The sequence below is a fragment of the Leptonychotes weddellii genome, chromosome 3 (assembly GCF_054177405.1).
Source record: "Leptonychotes weddellii isolate Sample4059 chromosome 3, ASM5417740v2, whole genome shotgun sequence".
NCBI classification, from domain to species: domain Eukaryota; kingdom Metazoa; phylum Chordata; class Mammalia; order Carnivora; family Phocidae; genus Leptonychotes; species Leptonychotes weddellii.
In genome coordinates, this window is record NC_138371.1 from 47,468,495 (window position 1) to 47,495,116 (window position 26,622).

Genomic DNA, 26,622 nt, shown 5'->3' on the forward strand with positions numbered 1-26,622 from the left:
AGGGCCGCACTCCAGACAACTTAAATGACAATCTCTGGGGATGGAACACAGGCATTGGCAGGTTTTTAAGGTCCCCAGGTGACACTAATATCAACTTTGGGAATCACGAGGTCTAGAAACAGGAAGATAAACAAAGATGAACCGGAAATGATCTCTGCATAATGGACCCAGTATCATTTTCAGGCTACACACTCAGATGTATTAAGAAAAAAAAAACAGTCCTTGTTTTTCTATAAATAACTGCAATTTCTCTTTGAAGCCCCCAGTTGCACAAGGTGGCTGAGGTTTCTCTCACTTCTTCCCCTTGTTCTCTCTTCACTGGGGCTGGAGAATTATGACGTACCAAAGCAGGAGAGAGGCGTTAGCAGTGACGAGCATCCATCTCATCTCCAGCTGATCTCCATCCACGTGGGCTCCACTGAGGCCCCTCAACACGTGGCTTCTCCAGGGTCCGTTTCTGACCCTAAAGCAGCTGCCTCGTCTCCCCCACAGGGGCCCTTGGGCTCCTGGCCACACTCGGGCCCACTTCACAGTGATGTTCATGGGGCAGGGCAGCCTTTAAAAACAGTGTAGAAAGGAACTATTGAGAATGAAGAGCACTGTTTAATAATATATCAAGATAAATCTTGATACTTTTTTCTCCTTATTCTCCACTGAGTATGTAAAGCCATTTGTACATTTGTTAAAATGTGCTTGGCTTGTATTACCCACGTTACCTTCAACCCTCTGCTCCTTTCCTGGACTGTTTTATAAGCCACTCGTCCATTTTGGTTTTTTAAAATTTAAAAATATAATCCATAAACCTACTTAATTGAATGCATAAAACTCCAATACTGTGCGATATACTGAAGGCTACCGAGCTAGGAGGAAGGCCCTGTCTCTCCACCTTAGAGAATTCTCTTAGGAAACCTCCTGAATCACATGTGACTCAGAACTGGCCAATAAGGCAAGAGTGTCCATCTTTATTTAAGAGTAAATTTCTCTAAATACAAGTTAAACTCATTTAAAGATGAATACGGACCAGCATCTGTCTTGCAATATTTCTTTAGTTCCTATATGAATCTCTATTTTGCAAACTCATCTCTGGATTGTGTTTCCAGCATCAGCAAATAATAAACAATTGGAGAGAGAGCCTGTATTTATGGTTGGTGAAATTGTTCTTGATTTATGATTTTATGCTATTTTTCTTCATCTCTCAGAAAACCAAATACCTCAGAATACACATATTTAGTTCCTATTATATCTCTAGATCACTTTTCATTAAAAGTTGCAACAATCTAGTGGAATATATCATTTTTGTTAGGTGAGGAAATATTTAACCATAAAACAAAACAGCAGTTCAGCAAAAGTTTTACCAGGTATGCTTAACACTAGGTAAAAGGTATTTGCAAATTTGGAGAAATACTAGAAGGAAACAAGAAATCAAATTAATGATTACGTGTAAGGAGGCTGGAAAATGGGCATTTTTCTTTTAGATTTCCTTGAATCTTTTAGTGATTATTCTAACACTCCCTGTTTTTAATAGTTTCTTGATGTTTATTATGCTAGATATAAACTACAACTCTGCTCACTACAATATAGTTTAGGGCATGTCCTTGGCTTGAGTTTCTTAGAGTATAACGAAAACCCCCAACCAATTTAGTCAAGAGCACAAGAATGATGATACTCCTAAGCACATCAGCACTGTAAAGAAGTACTGCTTTCTACACAGGCTTTTCTACATCTGAAAGGTAAGGGCCTACTATGGTAGGCTTATTTTTAAATTGCACTATGGTGGTAAGGAATGCCAAAGCATTTATCATTCATCAATAAAAACTGTGCTCAGACTGAGTGCTTTTAAATATGCATGACTAAGTTCCCAGTGATTGTGTCTTTGCTTTGTGGCAGCCTGCCTGATTGCCTGTTATCTGCTCAGTAAAAGCAGTGCAGAACTCAATGTTGGAAGAGCAGAGAAAGTTTAGGTTCAGAACACTAATTCTGAAGATGGAGGGTTACTATCTGGTGCCTGATAGAGGAATTAAGAGTGCTAGGTGAGAACAAGAATGAGCAAATCCGTTGTCTTTTTATTGAGAAAGGAATAGGAGCATCATCCTGGCCAGGACCCACTGTCCATCTACCAGATGATCTTCCATACAGTGAGGCTTCTCCTCCTTAAAGTAGGCAGATTCCAGGCCGCCTTTTGTGCCACAAAAGTGAGTTTTGCAGACATTGTGGATGTGGTATCTGGGCACTGGGAGGAAGGAGAGGACTGAAGGGACCCACTTTCTTTTGATAAGAAGCAGATGGACTGAAAGTTCTGAATTGAAAGAAAAATCTCCAAATACAGACACTCTTTCCCCCATCTCTTGGTAAATTCAAAATCAGATTCATCGAGCTTCAGCTATAGTTAGGTATTATTTGCAAAGACTGTGGGGTTCTAGAGACACTCTTACCTCATGCATCTTAGAGTCAAGTAGAAACAGCTAATGTGCAAGGCAGAGGTAAGGAATGGGCCACAGAAGAGAGGATTCAAGGTCTGTAAGAAAGTAAGGTGCCTGGCTGAGAGGAGGAGGAGGTGGTCTTGGGGGACATAGAATTTGAGGTGGGCTTCCATGATAGGTAAGATTTTAATAGTTTGGATGTTAAGAAGACTTTGCTGGGGGGGCGCCTGGGTGGCTCAGTCGTTAAGCGTCTGCCTTCGGCTCAGGTCATGATCCCAGGGTCCTAGGATCAAGCCCCACATCGGGCTCCCTGCTCGGCGGGAAGCCTCCTTCTCCCTGCCCCACTCCCCCTGCTTGTGTTCCCTCTCTCGCTGTGTCTCTCTCTGTCAAATCAATAAAATCTTAAAAAAAAAAAAAGAAGAAGAAGAAGAAGACTTTCCTGGGGATATGAACTACAAGGACAAAGGCAAAGAAGCAAGATCATGGAGGTCATGATGGGAAAAAAGCTATGGCATGGAACAAAGTCCATATAGGGGGAAAAATATACTACATACAGCTCATTCAGACCATGAGCTGAATTTAGCTACCTGGTGACTTGTTTGGCCTGGTCGGTACTTAGTTTTCTTTTTTACCTGAAGAGAGAGAGAGAGGGTTTCGTTTGAGTACACTATCAGTATTTAAAAAATGGGAGGTTGCACATAAAATTCTAAATGTTTAGCTTCTCTTGAAAAAATCTAAAGTTCTGGCAGCAATGCTGGGCTTGCATTTCCACATATCAGTGGAGATGAGAGGTAGACCTCTGAACAGGGAATAAACTCCGTCAATGGCCACAGTTCCTATCGCTTCCTATTGCCTCTGCACAGGTCAGTTACCGTTTATTATTATGACTAGGCTGCCTTCTTGTCATTTGTAATAAAGACAAGTTTTCCTTAAACCTTGCTTCACATACATCTGATGCCTATAGGTATTTGAGTTGTTTTTACCTCCACCATAAAAGAAAATATTGAACATCAGCTGGAAGCATTTCTTCTTCACTTGGTAGCCAATGGCAAAGCTTTGAAATCTTTTGAGAATTTAAGTGGATGAATGGCCTGTGTCTTAAGAAGCTTAGTCTACCAAAGGAAAATAAAATTAACTGCAGAGGGAAAATCAAGGTGGAAAAAAAACAACTAGAGGCCAATTCATCAATCAAGTAAGAGGTAGAGAGTGTTGGAGTTTGGTGGCAGGAGTGGCAATGGGAAAAAAGACACATGTCCAAGATACTGCAAAGATAGCAGGAAACAACTGACTGAAATGGGGGAAGAGATGAAGAAAGAACAAGCAATTGAAAAGAGACTGTAAAAAGAGACCATGTGATATGAATATTGCCAAAAAACAACCAGAAATGCAGTGACAACGAAGCCAACCTTTTGCTGATTCTGGATTCAGCATAGCCTGACAGTCACTGGGTACAGAGTTAGGGACCAAAATTCTCAGGGAAACAACACACCTGTTCTTAACTTCCAGGTGGCCTCTGGTTTTTTTGTTGTGGTTGTTCTTATTAATATGTTTCCATGTCTATGACTGGTAGACTTATCTCCAGTGGTATCTACTGACCTCGTGTTACATCACTCAATAGAGAGGATGGGTGACAGATAGGGGAGATGGTGGATTGTGTGTAGTACTGCCAGAAATTAAAAGGATTTTGTCAAAAGATCTTACCCTAGGTTAGAGATACAGTAGACTCCTGAATTAGTAAATTTGACCTTTGCATTTTTAACCTCTCACAAAAGTCAGTAATACTCAGACAGAAGAGAAAATTGGCTACTGAGTGGGCCCAGCTCAGTGTCAGCATTTTATCTCAACACGTCTCTCTTGATAGGTGAACAAACAAGCCATTTCCAACTTCTCTTCCCCAATATATTTAACCTTAGAGCTGGAAACAGAAGCAGAGAAGCCAATGAAAGTAGGCTCTAGTGAAAGGTTGTCTGAAAGTTTGGAATGTTCAATTCAGCAGTGACTTAGTGTCTTGGATTAATACGAACATTTCATATAGAAGCAAGTTAAAGCAACTGAAGAACAGTCTACCTATACTCCAGTGAGAGTACAAATTATTTACTTAGCAAGAAAAACTTTATTAAAAGTTGAAAATATTGTTAAATATTGTTAAAATGTGGTAAGTTGCATAAACATTCACTTGTTAATTTAGGAAATCAGGAGATGTCATGTGTCAAGGGCGTACAGTAATGGCTGGTTATGGGCATGTCTTTTTATAGGGTCTATAGGAAAGAAATACCCTCTAGATTATTAGGCAGGAAAATTGGAATTTAAGTTTTAGTATAACATGTAGCCACCTACTTCTGTAGCTTGTCACATAAATAAGCCTTGGCAATTATGTCACTGAATCAGCCCAGTCCTCAGTTTACTTAAGGTATAAGAAAAGGAGGTGAAGGGGTTTGACCAAATGACTTCTAGTTCTGAGAACTTTCCAGGTCTGACAATTTACGACACTCTCTAGAAATGGATTCTCTAATATATATTGTGTTATTCTTCCATTTTTTTTTTACACGTCTCTAAATTGTATGTTTGGGATGAGTAAAAGAGCTTCTTTCATCTGCTTCACAGAAAACCTTGATTTTTGCTAATTTCCCCCAGTATTAGGTTCCAGAATGACTAATAAAATGGAGCCATTGGGTGAAGGCAATTTTCCAAGGCTTCTCAATAGGTTAGCCTAGATATCACTTCCTAGAAACAAGATTTGTTTTTGAAGAATTTCTAACTGGCCAAGAGAATCACAAGGGACCTCGTTTAGCTTCTCCCTGCACACAGTCCAGGTAGACCCTTAGCCTCCTACTAGTTCCTCACCAGAGGCCAGCATCTACCTGGACTTGGCTGGGTTTGTCAAATTCCCTTATTCAAGCAAGAGGCAGTGGTGCAGAGTTTCAACAAAACAAAACTCAAAAGTGCCTCAAATTAGGATATATAATCTGTTTCAATCACTTGGTTATAGTTTTTGACCAAACCTTGTTATAGGGAGGGCAGCACAGGTTAGGGGGCCCGGTCTCTAGCTTCCTCACATATTATCTGGATTCAGCCAGGACAGGTCTAAATAAAACAAAATAAAATCATCAGAACTGTTTTTCTTCAAAAGATACATTGATTGTTCTTTTGTGACTGAGTTCTGTTTATCATCATATATTAAAAGGTGATTTGTAGTAAGAAAAAAATATTTCTCAACAATATTTTTATAATAATTTTTATAACTTTAAAGCTGAAGAATTTATTTTGAAATATTTGACCTAAATCAAAGTTTGACTGATTTTTGAATATATGTTCACAGGGCAAAGCTCTGTTTCATTGTGGCTTTCACTACAAAAATGTTCCCAGTCTGCAAAACTCCAAACTGAAACCATTCAATATCAGACTCAGAAATCTGTTCCACTGGCTGAATCTGACTGCTAAAACAGAAATACATTCAAAACACAAAACATTTCATTGGCTCGAGATGGGCAAGGACCGCTTAGAGAGATCACAACGCATGCCAAACAGATCATAGTGAATATATTCGGAATATCAAGAATTTATCAGAGTTATACTATTTCTGACAACTTCATGGTAGGTACCTTTCACAAGTTCTAGGGGTTCTTCCTTGAATAAAATGCTCACAATGAAACTGGATGAACAGAGTTACTCTCAGCCTCTTGGTTTGGGTCACACAGTACTTGTCAGAATTTTTAGTGTCTGAAAATACTGATGCTACTGAATACTTCCTTCAAAATCAGAGCTTTCTCATTCTAATACTAATCAAACTCAACCACTTGGCAGCACCCTGACTTCTCTTGCTTCCGTAGCTTATTATATTCATTACCTCACTTCAGTCAGGTTCTGGATGACTTGTTTCTATTCTAGGTAGAGCCTGTGTAAGAACGGTTTAATCATACTAATAAGGATTGGCCTGATTCTCCCATCCCAATGCTCATGTAACTTCCATAGAGTCAAAATCCCTTTCAAAGTGCCTTCATCTTGAAAATTCATGTGCTGTCCATAGGGGAATACCTGTACACCTTTAAGAATATTGGAGGGTTTGGGTTTTTTTGTTTTTGTTTTTTTGCCATTATTATCTTCTCAAAGCAAATAGAACAAATGGTGCATGTCATGCCCATCTTTTCCAGACAAGAAATCTCCATAAAGTACTTAATGGGCCAACTGGAAAATGTTCTAACAATACAGTTTTCCCTGTTTTTTCAATTTACTACAGGTGGGTAATCTCTGAAAAACCCAAGACGGTGAACAGATTGAATCACTTTTAACAATTTGAGTCTTGAATGAATTCCAAAGTGCTTAGAGTCAAGCTGTTTTTCCTTTAACTAATACCTCAAATAAAGATTAAATAATTTTTCTTTGAAAATTGGCCCAAAGTACCGGAAAATTATATGCTTTGGAAAACCACATTCATTATAAAATGAGCTTTTAGGCATTATAATTACTCTAATATTTTAACTGGTGTTGCCATAAACTTGGGGGCAAGGGAGTGTCTCTTCCAATTTTTCTTTGGTATGCTGAAGTTCTTTAAAAGAGACACAATTCTAATAAATTGATAAATTAAAACATAACTACAATATTTTATTATATACATATTATAAAGGAGCTTTGAAAAGAAAAGTTGCAGACTTTCAATACTGAACACGCTAAGGTATTTTTCAATTTTATAATGGGCCTCGGAATTCTAGTTTGGTATAAAGTCTATCACCAGTATGATAAAACTACTCCAAATTTAGTCCCAACAAACATTTTAGACTGAACCTGCCATCAACTGAAAACAAAGGTCAGGAAAGCAAAGGTATGCATATGCCTTAAAAAGATGGTATACAGTCCATTACATTATAATGCATATAACAAAATAAATCAAAATATAAAGCTTGACCAACTAGCATGCAATCTCTAATTGAGATTTAATTTTAGCAAACCTGAAAACCATCTCCTTTCTTTTTTTTTTTTTTTCCCATTTCAGCCTTTATTAATAAAACAGAAAAATAACTCAAGGCAACTGCTTTGTTCTTGCTTCTGATCTGACCATATACAGAAGTGTTCTTTATAAGCACTTAACTTTCAGTATACAGACAGGTTCCATCAAAAGTGGGATATTGCAGTATCTAATAAGGTTAGGTAAATGAAATTAAAAGGAGAACAAATTAAATATGAAAAATCACAGAAGTCTCCCCCTCAAATATCAGGGGCTTCCTATGACAGTCTTCAATGTGTTCATCAAGATCAATCATATTGCACAACCCCCAAAGGAAAAAACTGAGGGAACTCATGGGTAATTTTCACAGCTTCATTGTATAGTCCAAGATCAAAAGGATGATTATCTTCTTTAAACTGGACATATGATGCACACATAATGGTTGCCTTGGCCGTTACTCTTCCAACTACTTCCACGATTCCAGAGATTTCTTCATCAAGGGGCTCCATCAACTCAATGGTTCCATTTTTGCCTTCTCCATCTGAAAGAATAAACATTTTTCCAGTGGGATGAATCTTTTCCAGCCTCCCTACGAAGCAGACCGGCCGGTCGATGAACTGAGCTAGCGTGCTGGCGTTGATGCGCGACCTGGGCAACTCCATGACATCCACCATGGTTGCGGTGCGAGACCTGCGGCCAGCAGGAAACAGACTACTGAAATTCTGCCAACCATCTCCTTTCTAAATATGTATATTTAAATGTCTTCAAATTTTGCTTTGGATTTCCATTGCTAATGAGCACAGCTAAAACTACCTCTTACTTCCTTGACTTAAAAATGGCAAATGCTAAGGAGAAAGTTAGATTACTGATTCTGGACATAAATGAAATAGCATTAGCAATAATGCCCAGTCGATTTATCATAGTGTATGAAGAAAATGTACTCTTTATAGTCATCTTGTATCAAGGAAAAGCTTTCAATCAAGCCATCTCATTCCACCATATGCACAGGAAACATTTATTGTCATAATCACAAGGGTCAATGAACAGTGTAGAAACCGCATTCTGAGGTTAAATGAGCACAGACCTTGCCGTCTCTTTCAGGCTGACAAATTCTGGCCAAACTTAGGTTGATTCTAGAAGAATGTTAGCTATCGAGAAGGCGGCCCAGAGATAATTTACCCTAGCAGTTGCTTTGGAATTTGAACATTAGAAAAAAAAATAAAATAAAATTTGGCACCTGTGTTGTATAAAATGCACAGCTACAGAAGAAAATCTCATCTTTTTGTAAAAACTTCTGTTTCTCCAGTTGCACGGCTTGAAAGTGAATCTGCGTACCAGAAGGTTGTTCAGGATTATGAAACTTAATGCATATTACCACAAGCAAATATAAACATTTTTAAGGAAAGCACAAGGCAAGAGACATGAAAGACCATATGTTTTCAATGCTTTCCATGTCAAAACAATAGCAGTCTCCAGAAAATAACTGCTAGTCATAGTGAATTATTTCACCAGATAGCCTCCAAAAGTTACTTGGAAGAAAGTACGGGGCACTCCATGTACCATGTAATGGATAAAAATAGATTTCCCCAGACCAAACATATTATACTCATGAATTATTTTATTGGTCATAAGACTTTATAAGGTTCTGGAGTTTTACTGCTCATGGGTTAGTGGCAAAGGTAAAAATAAGATAAAACAGAGACTTAATTCTCTGGAAAATGTTTCTCAGTGAGCTACATAAACTTCTTTTTGAGAAACTACTATTCTTAAGACACAAAAACAAACAGGGCATTTTCCTGTCCCAGAGGCTACAATGATTTTTTTCTTTTGCTGAGAGTCTACAACATTTAACAGGTCCATGCTGCTTTTGTGATGCTCCGTTTTGAAGTTCAGACACACATACAGAGAACAAGAACAAATTCGCTTGGGAGAGGAGGGGCTCAGGTAAAGGTTCTATAAGGCCTTCCAGCTCTAACGTCCCCCAGGCTACCTTTTAACCCATATTAAAATACTGCTCAGGTGACTGGATGGACTGGGACCACACATGTTGTGTTCAGCCAATCATTCTTCCTCACATGGCTCTAGAAATGGCCTCTTGCATTGCAAATCACTTTCCAAATAGTGATACCAAAAACCTGCGGAATGAGTCCTTAAAAACAAAATCTCTATTATCAAAGGAGCGAGCCGTGCCCTAGAAATAGTCACCCATACTAAAGATAGGGAAAGAGGAGGGAAAGCAAAATGGAAAGATTCCTCACTCATGATTTTGGTAGGATTATTTGTCCCTTCCAGAATTTTCTTCCTAATCTTTTTATATTTTGAAGGCACACAATTTACTTCCTAATCCTTCTACTTAGCGAAGACTTACTATGTACCAGACCCTTTGTGAGACGCTTACTGTATCTTACCTCATCCAATCTTTTCAGCAACCTCATATACACCTTGACACACAGAACAGACCAAATAATTTGCAGGGCCCGGCACAAAATGAAAACGTGGGGTCCGTGGTTCAAAAAGCAGGTACAAAGTGTCATCACAGACACTAAAATAGAAAGACTTTACCTTTCATTCATGGTCAATCTCTCTGGGTTTTTGTTTTTCTTTTTTTTTTTTTTCTATTTTTTCCTTCCTTCCTTCCTCTCCCCCCCCTTCTTTCTTTCCTCCCTCCCTCTTCCTTCCTTCCTTCCTTCCTTCCTTCCTTCCTTCCCTCCTTCCTTCCTTCCCTCCTTCCTTCCTTCCTTCCTTCCTTTCTTCCCTCTCTTCTATCCTTCTTTCTTGTTTGCTTGCTATTCAATGTTAGCTCCCCTGGGCTGAGGAATGATCTGGTCAGCTCAGTGGCTTACAGAGCCAGGGCCTCACCCATCACATGGAAGGTGCACACATCTACATGTGGACAGCTCATCAGCTGACAGGTATCCCCTCATACCAGCCACCCAACACACACATGGTGTCTCAGTTGCAGACAGGAGTACTCAACCAGGCATGTTCCCTCTTACAAGCTCAACACCCCAGCCCAAGAGATATGGGTTTTACTAGTTACCTGGATTGGGAGTGGGTAAAAGGCTCACCCCCACATGTGCAATGCACCAAGCCCAGCTCTCCTCACCTGTGGGATGGGCAAGACCTTCTCCTCACCTGTGCCCAGGACCCTGCTGAAGGAGGAGGACCCGGGAGGCCAGTCACAGTCCAGGGGGCAAAGGAGCCAGCAGCTAAGAGCCACCTTGAGATGGCAGGGAGTCAGCTGGGAGACCCCAGTCCTTCTCCATTGTCATATCCAACTTCACTTATAAATCTCAAAATTAAGATAAAATAACTAAGAATTTTAGAATGATGACCATAGAACCTGAAATCAAGTGGGAGACCCTGCTGAACATGGAGCTCTGTGTGACTGCACTGGTCACGTGCCCATGAAACCAGCCCCGCTGACCCCCAACCATCCCCTCACTCTAAGAACCCCACCCACTTCCACCCACCCAACTGAAGGCATGCGGTTTCTTAGACAAAATACAGCAGATGTAATATCCACCAAGGGAAGAAAAGAATAATTTTTTTTCTTTTATTTCCTTTTTTTTTAACAAACAAAGATACTGATGGTGAGAGAGCTTAAGGGACACCCAACAATGATGCTCCCCACGGTTCGCATGTGGTGGACCTGGGTCTAACAGCGGCATCCGGGGCCTTTCTGTTATATGGAGCTGCCACATAGCTAAGAGGGGAAAATGCATGATGAACACTTCCTAGTAAACATCTTGATATCTGAAATGTTACAACACTATTATAATATTGACTTTTAGGGAAAAAATAACCAAACATCCTGACACTTTTAGCAGATGTTTGTGAAATATTCTCCTTTCTTGTGTTATGTTTTTAATGTGAATGCAACATTTATTAGAAAAGCAAGAGTATCCTTGAAGCTGGCCATTATTAACTTGTTAATGATTCACATATGGTATCACTTATAAATGATGTTATCTCACTGATTTATATTTTAGAAATAAGACGTACCTAATTGTAATCTTATTCTTGTGACAGTTTCAAAATGCATTGTAAATTTAATCCTTTAATGGTCTTAAAATGCACATGCATGTCATTACATAAGCCAATGTATTTTAGATAACTTTTTGTTTTATTCTTTAAATTAATATTAATCAAAACATCAAAAAATCATAGTACAGAAAATTTGGAATATAAGGAAAAGAAAATAGATCACCCATAACCTTTCCTGTCTCACACACAGTTTTAATTGTGGTGTGTTTTCCTCCTAGTATTGTTATATAAGCCACAATATGCAATCACACTGCAGTGCTTTGTTTACATAAAAAGGAAAAATCTAAAACCTAAAATAAGAAAAGGCCTAGCTCTCCTCACCTGTGGGATGGGCAAGACATGATTTTATCATTTTACCTAAAAACAGAGACATGGACTTGATCCTTTTTAAAGATTCTTTCTATATGAGAACTGAAATTATAACTTCTTAATTTGAAAAGTACCAAAGAGAAAAAAAAAAGCAAAACTCTCCCAAAGTTCACCCTAGAAGTAAAATTTTCTCCCTATTCCACCCATCCAACTCTATCCCCTAGACTTAACGACTCTTAGAGTTTGGTGTACTTCTTGTCCCAAATTTTCTAAATCTAGATAGACGTGTATAGGTGGACATTAATATACACATGAACTGTTACAAAATCTGAATCATACTACAATCTGGTCTGTAACTTTATTTGTATTATTTGTATATTCAATAGGTTATAACCTAAACTGGTACTAAAATGTTAAATCACAGTTTTGACCTGCTTATGTTTATAAATGTCTATCTAAATAAGTAAAGCCTAAATGGCTAGGATATTTTCAAGTCAGAAAATAACATTTCTCACACTGACCTATCTAGAAGTTTTTTTAACATGAAGACTCTTTTATTAACTCATCATCTACAGGGCAACCTTCTTAGACAAAAGTACTCTGCCTACCTACCCGCTAACTCCATTAGACCTTCATTTATACCTTTCTGGTAGAACTTAATGCAGATTCTTTGTGTTACAGTTAAATACATAAATCTTCTTAACTAAACTGCAAGATACTGGAAAAAAAATAAACCTAATATAACTTGTTTCTCCTGTAGTTATTAGGATAATGTCTTGTAAAAAATATGCTCGTAGTTACATGTTTGTTGCTCAAACAAGTGCATGAATGACTGATCTGATTTACTTCAAGTTGTTTCACTAACCTTAGTATTAGTTTTGCACTAATCAGTCCAGATTCTCATACAGTGTTTCGTAGTAACTAATATTTGACATGACAAATTAAGTTCAGTAAGTGAGCACTAATGAGACAATGAATGGACCCATATAACCATCAAACTTGAAGCTTTATTCTCTATCCTGATCATGAGCAGGGAAGTTTCATTAGGCACTATAGCCCTTGTTTTTTTTTTAAGATTGATTTATCTATTTTAGAGAGAGAGTGGAAGAGAGTGTGGGGGTGGAGGTGGTAATGGTGGGGGCAGAAGGAGAGGGAGAGAGAAACTTCAGCAGACTCCCCCCTGAGTATGGAGCCCCATGCGGGGCTCAATCTCACAACCTTGAGATCAGGACCTAAGCCAAAACCAAGAGTCCAAGGCTTAACCAGTCGACTGTGCCACCCAGGCACTCCCATTGTAGCCTTTTAAAATATCTTCTTACATTAGATCCTTTGTAACCTAGTTGAGTAGACCAAGATAGTAATAAGCTTCTAAAGAGTTGACCCTTTTTAATCTCTAGAATTAATCAACTAAATCTTTTTGTAAAATTTTGAATTTACAGTTCTATCAAAGGACATACATATGTAATAGATACATAAATGCATGTCTTTGTGTCCATTTTGGGCTCCCTATTCTTACACAACCTTGACCTGATAAATAGTGTTTTCCCTTGTCTGAGTCCCTATTTCTTTCAGATTTTGCTTATGTAGAGTTTCAAACATACACAAGACAGAAGAGTATAATCAACTCATCCACAAATTTTAACAATAATTTGGCAGATGTTTACAATCTGAAAAGTGACATAATTTGTTCCCAGAGAATCATATAACAGCTCTTGTCAAGATCCTTTTCAAATGCTAGACAAGGCTCTCTGTAAAAGTAAACAGAACGAGAGTCACCTCAAAACAAATGATCCTCAGGAAGTGAAAACTGGAACCACATGTGCACCCTGAACTACAGCTTTCGCACAACAGGCTTTCTACTCAGGCATCTTGTTTGCAAAACAAAGCGGTGGAATACAGAGTGAGGAGCAGAAAAGGCTGCATGTGATGAAGGCTCTGGCACGCCCTGAACTGCCCAACACCCTCCAGAATGCACAGACAGGGCACAAGGTACAGTCCTGGCCATTGAGGAAGTCGCACATGGATTTGTAAGAAATGATAAGCTAACCAATTACCAGAAGAAATGGAAGCATTCATTTAATTACAGTGGTGGTGAATCATTTATTTATATTCTATGCATCTTATTTTTTTCAATCCAAGTAATAATTTTCCTTATTTTCAAATTACTAAGTGACGTATTTGTGCTAGATACATAGTTTGGTAGAAAATTCCAACTTTCCTACCTTTAACTATCAACAAAACAACATAAAGCTCAAGAAAATCTCATGGAGTACATATGTTACCAATAAACTTATTATTTCTGTTGTGGCCCAGCAGTGATCTTAGCAAGCTAATATGTAAAGAACATGTAACTTCTTTTTAGTTGGCTTATCTACAGCAAAGTGTTACAGAAACTGTGCCTCACCTTATCCTTTTAGTACCACAATTCACTCCGACTTGCGTAGATGGGAAGGTCGGCCCACTGTTGGAGAAAAGGGAGGTACAGAAAAACAGAATGGAATCATGAAACTTACCCCAATTTCTCATCCACATTATGAGGTGTGGTCTGAAGACCAAGGGCATAGGCATTCCCTGAAAGCTTTTAGAAATGCAGAATTGAAGGCCTACTCAATTCTGTTAAAGCAGAATTTGCATTTCAGTAAGATCCCCAGCTGACTGATATGACCATTAAAGTTTGAGAAGCACTGTCTTAAACTTCCTTTTATCTCTGGGCTGTGTCCATGGCACCACAACACAATGAACAACTGTGTTATTTTGCCACATCTCTGATAACATGGTCTCTCCTGATTAGACAATCAGGTTTCACTTACCTTTTTTTTTTTTTTTAAAGATTTTATTTATTTATTTGAGAGAGATCAAGTGAGAGAGAGCATGAGAGGGGAGAGGGTCAGAGGGAGAAGCAGACTCCCCGCTGAGCAGGGAGCCCGATGTGGAACTCGATCCCGGGACTCCAGGATCATGACCTGAGCTGAAGACAGTCGCTTAACCAACTGAGCCACCCAGGTGCCCCTCACTTACCTTTTTTGAATGATCTATATGCTCATGGATGCATTTGATTTAGTAATATTTTGTATATAAATCTTGGGCGTAAAGACTAGCCCTTTTCCCGTGCCCCTTTTCAAAGTTAATACTTAAAGTTAAGACCTTTGATTTCTAGAAATCAGAAGTCTCAGCTCCAGAAGAAAATTATTTCACATTTCCATAGCAATCAACAGACTCACCCGCGCCACTCTGTCTCAGCAAGTGAAGAGTAAATATCAAAACCAAATATTAGATTGAATAAATGGAAATATTGCCATTAGCATAATCTAACCCAAGACATTATAAAAACACATACACACACAATTTCGTGGCATCTTTCATACCCATTTCTTATAGATAAGATATGAATTTAATCTTTAAAAGCTTTTGTTTTCTAAATATCTGCAAATTACTTTTAATTGGAGAAATACGAGAAGGTTAAAGTACTTCCCATTTTATTATATTGGGCCCTTCAGTAAACTCTGGCTTTTAAAATTATTTAAAATGTTAATGAAATATTTTTTTACTTCACTATTCCTACATACCTTTTGACTTAAGTAACAATTATAATACAAATATACAATTTAGCTTTGTCCTTGTATCTGAGTTAGAATACATTGCCACAAATATCTTTTTAATCCACAGAAGAGTTAACAAATCTTTCCCAACTTTTATTAACACACAAACACACACACACACACACACACACCTGATCTCAGTAAACTAATAGTTTCTTTGGAAAACTTCAATTTGGAGTGGAAATGAGATTAAGTGGCAGACCAGAGGAGAGTTTGGCTTGGGTAGTAGTGGGCAAAGGGCAGATCTAAATATTAGGCATGTGGTTGACTCTAGGATGGGGAGTGGGAGAAAGAAAGGGAGACAACCGTCCCTCCTCTTTCTTACCTCCTCCCCTATTCCTCCTCTACCACAACCACCAGCTCCTATACTCTTTCCTTCACAGATCAAAGGACTCCCCTCCTCACCACCTAGAAAAGGCCAGAAAACATCTTCTTTATGCTGTTCCCAGTAATTAGCCACCGGCAGATTATTAGGGACTATCCTGAAAGACAGAAACATCTAGTGGTCTCAGTTTTAAATTAATCACACTCACGTTTTTAACAGAGGACACAAAATCACAGGTATGATCTTAGTAGTTAAGAACCTCTCTAAAGTTTTTATTAGAATACATAACTACTTAATATGTTTGATTCAGAAATATAAGAACAATCCGGCATTGGACTTGGCAAAACTTAAACTGTTTGAGAAAGGAAGATGCTGGAACAACGCAGACCCAGGACTAAGAAATGAAACTAACTTCATCATGGTTCCCGAGGACATGGGCAGAAGTCTAAATGAGACCTTCCAAAAACAGCATGAGAGGCCCATGTTAGCATCCATAAGCAGTGGGGTTCAAACCGTGGTAGACAGCAAGAGTTCTAAGTAGGGACAGTCTTTGAGGACAACCAGGTGGTGGCATTCTTCTGAAATATTTTTCTTATTTTGGTAAGTGATTCTATTTGGGGAATTGGAGCATAGATACCTGAGGCTCTGATAATAATTTCTCATAGTTTTTCCTAAAAAATACTTGGCACCTTTCCTCCTTTTGCTTTTCGAATTATGCCAAATCCATCTCAAATTTTAGTTTAAATTCTCTCCTTCACCCTGAGATCATCTTGACAGCCCCGCATGCTGCAATGAGGTGTTTCCTCCTCTTGACAGACCCATGTGTTTTTCACCACAAGCAATGGTGTCAAAAAAATTATGTTCTTCAGCATTATTTGTGAAGTCAGTGTTTCACTTCCCTTGTTCATCTTTCTGTTCCAAACTCCTGACTTTCAAAAGCAAGAAGTTTTTTTTTTTTTAATTCTGTCTGTAAACCTAAACTGTTCATTTCTGTTTGAATTAAAATTTACAAAAAACATATTCTACATATTTTTCTCAGTGGTATCATTTTCTTCTTGATGTATTAGAAGCATGTAGAAGTTGGTGGGTTGTAAGAATTTTAACATATCTTGTGATTTGCCGTGGAGACCACAGTTTTTTTCCCCTAAAGCTAATGCCAAGGATCACCGCCATTGTGTAGAATGTGGGAAGGTTCTGCTGACAAGACCCTTATCTGACTCCAGAAGTAGTTTCTTCAACTTCTTCTCTGTGAAATAACATGTGCATTCACTTGCCAAGATTTTAACCTTAATATATGTTTTACTTCATCTACTCAAACTATTTATTTTGTTTTTGTTTTTTGTATGTCTTAACATTTTATCTAGGAGCTCTTCATCTTCCTAAATGAATTAGAGCAAACCCAGTTCACTCCTCAAGATGTTTTTGAACATGCTGTTGTTTTCCTCAATCACATGGTAGTAACATTTTTTACATACCCTATCATGTCATATTTTGAAGCTTTCCATATATCATCAAGCTTTCCATCTCTCCCAAAAGATTATATTCTCTTCAGAATATATCGTTTATTTTTAATGACCACCACCACCACTACTGAGCCTAACACACTGATGACATCAAATAAAGATCCAACAAGTGTTCATTGAATTACAAAATAACCAAGAGCTATTTCTTTGGTGGCCATAATTCTTTTAGCTCCAAACAGATTAAATACTCCAAATACTACTGCAAATTCTTGAGTAATAAGGGGTCCCTTTGAACTCTGTCTACCTCTTGGGTCCAAAAGCTATTAATCTTCTGAGTATTAGAAATTAGCACTGATGGGGCACCTAGGTGGCTCAGTCAGTTGAGTGTCCAACTCTTGGTTTTGGCTCAGGTCATGATATCATGGGTTGTGGGACTGAGCCCAGCATTTGGGCTCTGTGCTCAGCAGGGAGTCTGCTTGAAAGATTCTCTCCTTCTACCCCTTCCCACCCACTCTCAAAATAAATAAATAAATCTTAAAAAAAAAAAGGGGGGGGACGCCTGGGTGGCTCCGTCGGTTAAGCGGCTGCCTTCGGCTCAGGTCATGATCCCAGGGTCCTGGGATGGAGGCCCACATCGGGCTCCCTGCTCAGCAGGGAGTCTGCTTCTCCCTCTGTCCCTACCCCTGCTTGTCCTCGCTCTCTGTTTCTCTCTCTCTGACAAATAAATAAATAAAATCTTTAAAAAAAGAAAAAAAAATAGCACTGATGTACACCATCCACTGAGCCCAAACTCCCTTAATAACCACAATAGCACTCCTACATCCTAACCAGCAATGAAACAAAATATTTCATTCACCTCTTCCTGCCATTATTTATAGCTCCTATTGTTTCCTGCTTTGGGGATATCAGAGTTTTAGGAATGCTATTTTAAAGCCTTGTTTGGATATTTCACCATCCCTTGATTCCTCTTGTTAGAAATTTTCTATTTCTCACTTAAAAAAATATTAGATTCCAAAAAATAAGTAAATTTATTTTACTTATTCAAAATTATAAATCCCTGTGTAATATTTTGGTAATTTTACCTTGGTTTTCAAATATCTTTAAAAGTCTTTGCATAATAACAACAGGGGAAAAAAGGGTAACAGGTTCTTAAATGGGGACAGAGAAATAAAGCATAAACTGTCGCAGTTAGAATTGAAAATCAAACTCCAAGGTTACCATAATTCAATAAACACTAAATATCAGCAACATACTCTTCATTGAAAGCTACTTGTTATTCCATAAATCTTTACAAAAATTATTCATCTTTGAACTTGCAGGACCTAACACGGTGTCTAGTTTATAATATGTAAGGTTAGTTACATTATACACAGTATTGAATCAGGTACTAAGGAGAGTTATGACAGAAATTGAGGAGATTTATTTACTAAGAAATTTGCAGTTTAACACAGCTGTAATATGTAACAAATGTAACATACATTTTGGAGCATATATTAATAACACTGGATACAAAATTAGTTTCTTTATTGAAAAACTTCTTAGAACATTTAATACATTCAAGTGCACTGAAAAAAGTGGATAGAGTGAGCAGAATTACCCAAATTTAGCTGACCAAAAATTTCTTTCCCTACCCCTCCAGAAGAATACTTATTAATATCTTTCAAGAAAACAGTTCTCCATAAAAAACCTTTCAGAAAGTGATGGACTAATATAATAGCAGTGATGAAAACAAGATATAATTAAGCAAGGAAAGATTCACAGACAGAAGTACTGAAGTGAGTTTTGACATGTTTGGAGAAGATGGGAAAAGGCATCAGAAGGCAAGACTGACATCTGATCTTTGACTCTCATGTAGTAGAGATGCAAAGAGTTGAGTAGAAATTAGCTTGGCCATTGTGGTATCAGTCAACCAAAGCTAGCAGGAAAGGAGTATTTAGGTAGAATTTACTAGAGTAGGTAAAGAACAGTCCCAACCTTTAAAACAGAGATTCTACAGAGATTGTGCTTGTGGGTAGATTTATATCAATGTGATTATGGCTACACATTCAAACTATAAAAACATGAAAATAAATGCAGTCTGTTACTTACCTTAGGTAATATTATTCTAGTACTGTGTCTTGTTACTTCAAAAGTGATTTCCCTTACCTGTTTGAGAGACTAAAGTCATCTTCCACACTGAGGGCCCATTTGGACAAGTTGAAATGCATTAGAGCTTCTGTACTTTTTCACCAGAAGGAAGAAATATGAAGTATGAGGAGTTGGGGATTGGAAGAACCTAGAGAAAATCAGAGAAAAAAATGATAAATAATGTGATGCCTTGGGGTCATGCTGCCAGACAGTTCTAAGGATGGGTTTTGCTACACATACGGAAGAAAAATTAGATTCAGAGCTAACGCTGCTATTTTCCAGTACAGCTCTGAGATTATAGGCTCTGGCATCTAAATAAAAATTTGAAATTAGTATGGAAAAAGAAACCACCCACCAGTGGTCTGAATGAGGGTGGCCACATCTGGTGAGGCCTGCAGAGCACTGGGCCAAGCAGTGGTAGGCATCCTTGAGGCCAGTGGAGAGCAGGAAAGCTGTTTCCCAGAAAGGCATCAAGTGCAGGGGTTATAATGCAATCCCTACCCCCAAATGACTTGCTGGCAGCATGGTAACAAACATGAGTGGCCTTTTTTTTTTCCTCTTGGACATATGAGACGTCGTGGAGATTTTTCAGAAATAAATGGTGCTGAAAATGGGTGGTCATGTATATGGAAGAACCATAATAATTTTTTTTTCTTGTCAAATTTTTAAATTCTAGTTAGTCAACATACAGTGCAATATTGGTTTCAGGAGTAGAAATCAGTGATTCATCACTTACATACAACACCCAGTGCTCATCACAACAAGTGCCCTTTAATCCCTATCACCCATCTGGGCCAGACCCCCTCTGCCTCCCTCCATCAACCCTCTGTTTGGAAGAACCATAGTTATTTAGCATTCACATTAATGAGACTGAATGTGAACTTACAGGTTGGTCAGACCTGGTAATACTTACGGAAGGTATAGTGTTTCTATACAGTGTTTGAGGACACACTTCTAGATCAAGGACTGCAAACACTAATGTCTATGGGGCTGTGCAATAAACCTAAGTGCGGGTAGTGTGTGCCAGCTGTGACACAATAGGTACAAACAGCTTGTATTCAAGCCAGCATCACTCTTGCTGGATGTTATGTTTTAAAACACAAGCCAGGCATAACATGAGGGCTGCATAAAGCTAACAGACCCGTTCCACCTGTTTCACCTTTGCTCTCAGACTGTTTCACCTTTGCTCTCAGTGCTTCTTTTAATCCTTCAATTATTCCCCATGTCTTACAAATAAAATCTACTTTCACTGGCATGTCACCTAAGGGTCCATCATAATTTACTCTTATCACTTTGTCTTCATTTCTCATTGTCCCTCATTTATACTCTAGAATCCAGCTAAAAATCCATGATAACTGAATAAATGATAAATTTCCTTTCCAAAACACTACTAAAAGCATAGATGTGACAAAACTTGCATAACTTCTCATCAAGAGTTTGATCCAACATTTCTCTGTGAAATGGGCAAAGACTATAGAGCAAGAATATGAACTAATTAAGGCTACAAAAAAAGAACAGCTCTAATTCATTTGCAGTATGCCCTCATTTGGCTGAAAGATTTCTGTATATCAAAATTCCTGCTTGCAATTGCTCACAAAACCTTCCTGGTATCAAAATGGCTCTGCATTCCTCTGTAGTCCAGTCAAAGCTGGAGAAGCTGACGCTTATCTATAGACCGGGCTTGTGAATGCATCCCATAATATTGTCATCATTTCAGCATCACCTTCCTCTATGGTCCCAAGATTCAGTACCCAAAACTTCATTCCTATAGACCCTCTCCATCCTATTCAAATAGATGGATACTGAGGGCAGTCACCATCCCCAAATGACCAATTTCAATGAAGGCTTTCCTGGGATCACACAGGTACATACCTACAAAAATAATTACTGCCAATGTTTCTCTAGTTTGCCTAAATTAATAATAGTTTGTGGCCCATGTCCTTCAGACTACTTTGTAATGGCCATTGAAATAAAATCTGTGTACCATAAAGAAAAGACCATAGATCTGAACACATTCTTCATGAGTGGTACCCATCACTGCAGTTAATGAACTAGTTAGTAGCCCCCACTCTCTCTCTCTCTCATCAAGATGCTTTAAAAAAAAAAAAAACTACTCCACTGAAATATAGCAAATTTATTTGGTCTAGTTCACCATGACTCACATATTTCCACGGTAAAAGTTGCTTTTCTGGGTATCAGCCTAACACAGTTCAAAGTTGGATTTTGAAACATCATTTTGATTTCTCTCACAATAATACAGATTGAAATATAGTATTTTCCTTAAAATCATTTTTTTTGTAAAAGTATTTTGAGTCCATGGTTATGTTGGAGAAAACCACCAATGATGAAAATATAACTATTTACCAATTGAGCCAGATAACTAAAAAGATGTTAAATCTAACTTCTTTAGGTTACAGACTGTCTTCAACAGGAAACTGTGGAGACAACCACTTGGTCAGGCTCATCTTCCCTTTTTGCTGATGAAAACTCAGTTCAAGAACCTTCCTAGTTGCCTGGTGCAGATGCTGCCTCTTGATAAAGCAGTCTTCCTTCTTTGTAACTGCCTTGGGAGACGCTCCAGCTACATATAGTTAGTGCAGGGATGAAGTTTCAGATTCTTGGGTCTTGAAAAGCACTACAGCCTGCAGGATTTGAAAAGGTTACACCACAGTAACCCCTCTGACACAGCATGGCTGATTCCTCTCCCATTTAAAGGGTCATTTCAAATCCTTCTTATTTTTATGTCCCATATCCAACATCCGTTTTACAAGCCAAGTGCACTAAATCTAAAAACTTCAAAGAATTGCAGGCTTCAGACGGAGCTTGAGGAATTACGGTATACAAATTCTTGCTTACAAGCAATGCTACACTTAAACATCCCCCCAAAATTAGCCTACTTTTAAAAGATCATCATAGAAAGATGTTCTCAGTTTGCCTAAATATCCTATTACAAACTCCTAGGAGGCTTCCTTCACAAAAGTTCTTTCTCACATAGTATCTAAATCTTTCACATACTAGCGCAAGTATGTTTTTTCTACTCCAATCCTTTGCTAACTCACCATCTTTCCTACCAACTTCCATTGGTTATTTCAGTTGATGGCATTATTCTCTTCCTTCTCTAAGTTCCCAGAGTCTGTGTTCCCAGAGTCTCCAAGCTACTTCACTATGCTGTCTAGTAAGTGGGGTATAATGGAGAGAACACTGAACAGAATCCTGGAAACATCTCCAGCATTGGTTCTGCTCAAAACAGATTAATGACCTTAGATAAGTCTTTACATCCTCTTGAGTAAGATCCTCCTCAATAAAATGAAAGAAAGAAAATAAATTTATCAGGTTAGTTTATCATTTATTATTCTATAAGTTTATAATTTTTTAAAACTTGTCTATTGGTCCTCTGCTTTTACATTCCCCTCATCCTGCACACTGTCATGAAATTAAAATTCTCAAGATGCCATCATCTCATTATGAGGAAACTGAGGTTTAGAGAGAATAATTTCCACTTCCAAGGCCACATATTTCATAAGTGATGGACGCAGAACATATTCATGGCCAAGACTAGGCTCAGGTAGCAACGTGCACAGGGCACAAAATTTAAGGGGACACTTACTCTCTGGCTAGTGCAAGTGCAAGACTGGCTCCTAAAAGTGTACCCTAGATGCCCTGGCTTGCTATATTTTAGAGACATATGTTCTCTTAGCTCGGGAATTATGTGATCATCAGGACCTATAAACTTTATTTTACTATTATTTGTATCCTATTAGATATGAAAGGGCAAAACATTTTCTTTAAAAAGCACTTCCACTATTATTCATTTTAAATAAAATGAAGAAATATGCATCCTGCTTTACTTTTAAATACATGAATTCCAGAAGAGAACACGAAAATAGCAATAGAATAGGAGGACCCTAGGCTCACCATCCCAAGAACACAACTAGATAACTATCACATCATCCTAAATACCTTAGAAATTGACCTGGACACTGACAGAACAAACTCCACAACTAAAGGGAGAGAAGAGGCTACATCAAGGAAGGTAGGAAGGAGGAGACATAGTTTAGGGGAGAAACGGATTGTGGGTGCTGCTGTGGGGAGCAAGCCACGGTTACAGAGATGGGCAACATGTTTCTTTTGTGAACAAGGAACACACAAGGAGAATGTTTCCCCAAAGCCATTGGCTTCGTGAGTTCTTACAAGTGGGGCTAAAAGCCTGGAGTTTTAAAGGTCAGCAAGCTTGGCTGGGATAGAGCCCAGAGGGCACTGTGCTGCTCCAGGAGAGAAGGCAGGCTAACACTCCAGGGCAGATAGCATGCAAACAGCGATCTGAAGAATGCCTGGGGCACACAGTGGGGAGATTATTCACCATTCTCAGAGCACAACCCTGAGAGGCAGTGTTCACAGAGATGCCTCTCCAGAAACAAAGGAGCTGGCCAGTGCCACTTTTCCCCTGCCCCTCAGCATAAACACAGAGCCACCTGCAGTGGGAAGCAACTCAGCACAGACACTGGCTTCCTCACTTGTTTACACCACGACCCACACCCCTGGGCTCTGGTGGGACTGCCCTTCTCAGTCACGCTTGCCTCAGTCCCAGCACAGTGGGCCCCTTTCATAGAATACCAGCACAAACCCTGCCCACACTACATCTCCTGACCAGAGAGTTTTATAGAGCCTCAGTTCTGTTGGAGATGGTGACAATTCTCATTTCACAAGCAAACCAAAGCACACTTAAACTCACCACATTCAGGCCAGGGACCAAACACTGCCCACAGCAGGCAAAGAGAGCCTCTGCAGACAACTGGCCTGAAAAATCTAACAGCCAGAACACAACAGCAGAGTGCATGCAGCATATACTGGAGACACTCCCTGAAGTACCGGGCCCTGGGCACTATATGATCTCTTCTTCATAAGGCCATTACTCTTAGGAGCAGGACACATAACTGGCTTTTCTAACACAGAGAAGGCAGAGACTTAGACAAAATGTGAACACAGAGGAATTTATCCCAGATGAAAGAACAAGATATGGCCCCAGCCAGAGGCCTAAGCAAAACAGATATAAGTAACATGCTTAATGGAGAATTTAAAGTAATGATCATAAGGATATGCACTGGGCTTGAGAAAAGAACAGAAGACATCAGTGAGACCATTACCACAGAGATAACAGAGTTAAAAAAGAATATATCACAGATGAAGAGTGCAATAAACAAGATTAGAAAGAGGACTGATGCAATGAACAGCAAGCTGGAAGCAGAAGAATGAATGAATGACCTAGAAGACAAAGTAATGGAGAGCAGTGAAGGCAAAAAGAAGAGAGAAGGAAGAAACATGCAAATTGAGAACAGACTTAAGGAACTCAGTGACTCAATCAAATATAATAACTGTCATATTATAGGAATCTTAGAAGAAGAAGAGAGAAAAAAGAGGACAGAAACTTTATTTGAAGAAATAATAGCTGAAAACTTCCCTAATCTGGGGAAGGAAACAGACCTCCAGATCTAGAAGGCACAGAGAACTCCCATCAAATTCAACAAAAGTAGGCCAATACCAAGACATTATAATTAAATTTGCAAAATATAGTGATAAAGAAAAATCTTAAAAGCAAGCAAGACAAAAGAAGTTAACTCACAATGGAAAACCCATAAGATTAGCTGGAGATCTTTCAAAAGAAACTTGGCAAGCCAGAAGAAAGTACCATGATATATTCAACGTGCTGAAAGGGAAAAATCTGCAGCCAAGAGTACTCTATCCAGCAAGGCTGTCAATCCAGAATAGAGGGAGAGATAAAAAGAGTCTCCCCAAAACTAAAAGATTTCATGACCACTAAACCAGCCCTGCAGGAAATATTAAAGAGGAAAGGAGAGACCAAAAGTGACAGTACAAAGGCAGGAAACACAAAAGCAGTAAAAACAGGGAAGAGGAGCAAGATGGTGGAGGACTAGGAGACCTAAATTTCATCTGGTCCCAGGAATTCAGCTAGATAGGGATCAAACCATTCTGAACACATACGAACTCAACAGAAGATCAAAGAAAAGAATAGCAGCAACTCTCTGAACAGAAAAGCGACCACTTTCTAGAAGGTAGGATGAGCGAGAACTGAATCGGAAACGATATTTGGGAAGATAGACCTCGGGGGAAGGGAGCCTCTGTCAGCCGCTACTGGCAAGTGATAGAGCAGTGGAGCACAAAATTGGAACTTTGAGAAGTCTGCTCCGCTAAGGGACATCGCTCCAGTGGCTAAGCTGGGGCAGTGTGGTCTCAGGACCCTCGGGGTCACAGAAAGACCAGGGGTGCCTGAGTGCAGCAGAGTTCCCAGGTATTGGAACAGGGAAGCCAGCTGCAGAGACGGAGCCGAGGAGTGGGCTCTCAGCTTGGGGTTGCCATAAACCGTGATTCACGGCACAGTCAGGCCACTTCTGTTCCAGCAGGGACCCAATAAGTGGCAGACCCAGGGAGACTCTGCTTCCTCCCCCCGGGAGGAGGAGCTGCGAGGGAGCACACCACAGGAATCAGCTGGGTTTCAAGACTCCACACAGGGTCGTGTGCCAGAGATAGAAACGCTCAGTCACAGGCCGGGTGAGCACGGAGTGCGGCTGGAGACCGGGGAGACAGGAGTGATTGACTGCTTTTCTCTGGGGGCTCACTGAGGAGTGGGGCCCTGAGTAGTTGGCTTCTCCGGGGCAGAGATTGGGAGGCTGCCATTTTCACTCTCATCCTCCAAAGCTGTACGGAAAGCTTGCAGGGAACAAAAGCTACCGAGAGCAATCTTGAACAGATGACTTAGCCCGGCCCTAGCAAGGGCAGGGCAATTCCCCCTCTGGCAAAGACATCTGAGAACCACTGCAATGGGCCCCTCCCCCAGAAGATCACCAAGAACAGCCAGCCAAGACCAAGTTTACCAATCAATGAGAACGGCAGAACTCCAGCACTAGGGGAATACAGCACATAGAATTCATGGCTCTTTTTCCCATGATTCTTTAGTCTTTCAAAGTTAATTTTTTTAATTTTCATTTTTTCTTTTTCTTTTTTTTTTTTGAATTTTTCTTTTTCCCTTTTTCAACCAACATCTTGTCAATCCCTTTTTTAAAAATCTTTTTTATTTTTCATTTTTAGAGTCATATTCTATCCCTTCATTGTAGTTAACCTTATTTTTGATATATATATAAGTTGTTCTCTCTTTAAAATTTTGGGATACAGTTTCTTCTAAAAGACCAAAATATACCCTAAATCTCTAGTGTATGGCTTTCTTCTAGTCTCCTGCCTGATCACATTCTCTCCCTTTTTTTTTTTAATTTCTCTTCTTTCTTTTTTCAACCAACTTCTTATTAATTCCTTTTATAAAATCTTTTATAATTTTCATCTTTACAATCATATTCCATCCCTTCATCGTATTTACCCT

At 39.1% G+C, this 26,622-nt stretch overlaps 1 long non-coding RNA gene and 1 pseudogene across 4 annotated transcripts in view; both read right to left on the reverse strand.

Moving 5' to 3' along the window:
• The window catches only part of LOC145720510 (uncharacterized), a 284,127-nt gene that overhangs the window by 221,564 nt on the left and 35,941 nt on the right, over positions 1–26,622 (reverse strand). For 3 of the 4 annotated variants that reach the window (XR_014143492.1, XR_014143491.1, XR_014143493.1), the window contains exons 2-3: positions 19,251–19,380; positions 14,123–14,179 (exon numbers count right to left, since the gene is read on the reverse strand). This is a non-coding gene — a long non-coding RNA (uncharacterized LOC145720510). The remainder of the gene's footprint in view (positions 1–14,122; positions 14,180–19,250; positions 19,381–26,622) is intronic. The other variant, XR_014143494.1, reaches the window with a different exon arrangement.
• Positions 7,451–8,092, reverse strand: LOC102739312 (replication protein A 14 kDa subunit pseudogene; annotated as a pseudogene).